Source organism: Schistocerca nitens, unplaced genomic scaffold (assembly GCF_023898315.1).
Source record: "Schistocerca nitens isolate TAMUIC-IGC-003100 unplaced genomic scaffold, iqSchNite1.1 HiC_scaffold_390, whole genome shotgun sequence".
NCBI classification, from domain to species: domain Eukaryota; kingdom Metazoa; phylum Arthropoda; class Insecta; order Orthoptera; family Acrididae; genus Schistocerca; species Schistocerca nitens.
Window position 1 is genome coordinate 5001 of NW_026045924.1, and position 3891 is coordinate 8891.

A 3891-nucleotide genomic window follows, 5' to 3' on the forward strand; every position below is an offset into this window, starting at 1 on the left:
AAACACAGCACCGCCATCTATGCAAATACGACGAAACCACATGCAATACCTCCATCTACGCGCATCTGACAACACTACATCCACCATGTCGAGCGCACCACAAAAATTAACGCCATCTGTCGATCTCCCACAACATGACCCCTGGAACGACGATACCGCCACCTATGAGACACAAGCTGACTACGACATCGCTGGGCCGACAGTACACATTTTTCGACCCCACGCACCAAGACTGCATCCTCTGACCACCCCAGGAGCCCCGACGCCAGTGCCTGCGCCGCAGAAAGTGGTCGACCGACAATCACTCCACCCGCACCCGTACGTGCTCCACCCCAACAGCCCACCTCGCAACTCCAGCGGATGAACGGCGGACTCTTCTCGCAGTCGTAAGTTGCAAACCACCCCTATATCGTCCGTTTCATGAAGAGTTTTATCCAAGATGCGAAATTCCCGCTGTCCCCACACATGCTCTAAGTCTGTGCGCGATTGCGTTGCTCACAGTACGGATTCCGATGCCGAGCGATCAGCTAGAAAGCGCCCCAACCATGTCGATCCCCATGGGCGTTGCACTCGCAGTCGCAAAGACTCTGGGCAATGGCTAAAAGCGCTCCGCAATATATTACTCAGACGGGTAATGACGGTCCGAGCGCTCAGTGTCAGGAGAGCTTTCCTGAGCCCTGACCCACAGGCAGGGTGTAGCGTATCCCACCCGCAGACATGTGACGTTGTCACACGACCAGTTGTCACTAATCGACTGATTGCCGATAATCGTATGCCATACACCGGGGAAAGCTGCCGCAAGGGGTAGCTACGTAGTGCAGTCGCACCTCTACTACTGTACAGAGATAGAACACCGCGTGACCGCAACCAGATTAAACTGATACATGGCGCTGATTACTAATAGATGCAGAGCCATCGGAATATAGATGGCATACGACATACAACAGTCCCTATACATGCTGACAGTCTGTGCACACATGCGAACTACACGTCACCCAGACACTCTATCACACACTACTCTCTGGCTGTAACAGACACAGACAAGATATCTAAGCACCAGCATGGAACAACATCCAGTGCATCCTCTCCGCCACATTACACCATTCACACTATGATAACAAAACCAGGAGGTCCACCCCAAAAACAGAATATCTCACTCTTCCAACAACCATCATTACTCAGATAAGCCACAAACACCCACACATGTCCTAGACAGGGGTGCAACCAACACCACCACACTGCCTTGTCTCACAGCATATAAGCAATGGCAGGAATGAAAGACACAGGCCTGCCACTCCCTTGCCACACCCACGCAACCGGCGCACCACCTCCCCTGAGAGAAAGATGCATCCTGACGTGACACATCTCAGGGTGCCTCAGGCGTCCACTTACCATCATCACTATGAACGAACCTCGTCCCCTCCCCCCTCATACACCATCCCTTAACCTAACCTATGTTGCACCTTAACCTAACCTATGTTGCACCTTAACCTAACCTATGTTGCACCTTAACCTAACCTATGTTGCACCTTAACCTAACCTATGTTGCACCTTAACCTAACCTATGTTGCACCTTAACCTAACCTATGTTGCGCCTTAACCTAACCTATGTTGCGCCTTAACCTAACCTATGTTGCGCCTTAACCTAACCTATGTTGCGCCTTAACCTAACCTATGTTGCGCCTTAACCTAACCTATGTTGCGCCTTAACCTAACCTATGTTGCGCCTTAACCTAACCTATGTTGCGCCTTAACCTAACCTATGTTGCGCCTTAACCTAACCTATGTTGCGCCTTAACCTAACCTATGTTGCGCCTTAACCTAACCTATGTTGCGCCTTAACCTAACCTATGTTGCGCCTTAACCTAACCTATGTTGCGCCTTAACCTAACCTAAGTTGGGGCTTAACCTAACCTAAGTTGGGGCTTAACCTAACCTAAGTTGGGGCTTAACCTAACCTAAGTTGGGGCTTAACCTAACCTAAGTTGGGGCTTAACCTAACCTAAGTTGGGGCTTAACCTAACCTAAGTTGGGGCTTAACCTAACCTAAGTTGGGGCTTAACCTAACCTAAGTTGGGGCTTAACCTAACCTAAGTTGGGGCTTAACCTAACCTAAGTTGGGGCTTAACCTAACCTAAGTTGGGCCCTAACCTAACCTAAGTTGGGCCCTAACCTAACCTAAGTTGGGCCCTAACCTAACCTAAGTTGGGCCCTAACCTAACCTAAGTTGGGCCCTAACCTAACCTAAGTTGGGCCCTAACCTAACCTAAGTTGGGCCCTAACCTAACCTAAGTTGGGCCCTAACCTAACCTAAGTTGGGCCCTAACCTAACCTAAGTTGGGCCCTAACCTAACCTAAGTTGGGCCCTAACCTAACCTAAGTTGGGCCCTAACCTAACCTAAGTTGGGCCCTAACCTAACCTAAGTTGGGCCCTAACCTAACCTAAGTTGGGCCCTAACCTAACCCACGTTGCGCCCTAACCTAACCCACGTAATTGTTTGTTATATGAATCTAGAAATTCGTGTAGCGTTGCCTAATCGCAACCCTCTCAACATAGTTCGCTGCGCGCACACTCTGGTGTCCTGCGTATTGAATCATGTTACGGTGCCTACCCTCACAACATCTAGCGAGTGTTGCGTACGTTCCACATGGTCCCGCTATCCACTGTAATGTGTACTGCTATAAGACGTATATCGCCCCCCCCCCCCCCCCCCCCTCCCCTGTCGCCTCTAGTTCGTCAGTCAGGAGTTTGCGTGTTCAATGAGCTTCGCAGCTGTGCAATGGCATCGGCATACGTACGCGGGCCACCTTCCACGTGTTCTCTCGTGCATACGTCGCAGCATGTATGTGGACTGATGTGGCGTGTCGTGACTCATAACATCCAGGCATGCAAGACCCATTGAATTCGCAAATGTAGATGGACGTCTACGTTTGCTGCCCAAGTTACGCAAATGAACTGGAAATCCGTTGTTGCGCGGTTGTTCGCGCTGGAGGTGAATCGTTGATATCGACGATCGGTACAGGTATTAACCGGTTGCTTCAGCGACACCCGTCATACCCACAAACGTGAGTGGGCATGTGGGTATGAAGCGATACGCGGCGGTGGCTGGGTGGGACCGTCCCCGGCCGGTGAGGGGGGGGCGCCCGGCGTGCTGGCCGCGCGCTGCGTGGGCGCACGCGCGGCAGCCGGCTGGTGGGGGCGCCCAGTGGCAGGCGCGCCGGCTGACGGACGCGGCAGGCGGCGCATCTGCGTGCCGGCGCACCCAGCGCGCGGCGCCGTGCGGCCAAAGTGGGTCCTCCCGGGCCCGGTGCGAAGCGCGGTGGACATCTGCAGTGTGCTGGTCCGATTGAGGACTGTGTGCGTTGAGGATGCGCCGCCGCCCGGCACTCGGCGCCGCGACGCCGTCTGCTGCTCGGTCGCCCCCGCGGTTCTCGCAGGTGGTTTGTATCGCAGCTGTGCGGATGTGTTGGCGCGTGCGCTGTGCTGGGAGAGTTCGCTTTGGCACCCAAGTGGGGCTCTGCCCCTCTGTGGCGCTGGCGTTGGAGCTGCCCGGTCACTGTTTGTGGCCGCGTGTTGTCTCCCGCCGGCAACACCACGACAGCACGCTCCCGGGCCTCTGTCGGCAGCGGCAAGCTCAGTTGGGAGCACGGGTGGTCGCACTGAAAGCGTCTACTCGCCTATCTCCGGGCGATTGCGCCTCTCTCGAACCCGACCAAGTACTTAGGACGGCGCTGCGCGCCGCCGGGACCTGAGAGGGTTTCGAGGTGTATCGTGCAGGGGAGCCCAGCCTCCTCCTGTTTGCAGAATAATTGAGCGGACGCTTGCGTGTTCGCGCGGGCCTCCGGGACACACTCCCGGGCGGCCGGCTGCTCAGCTCTAGTTGACGCAGC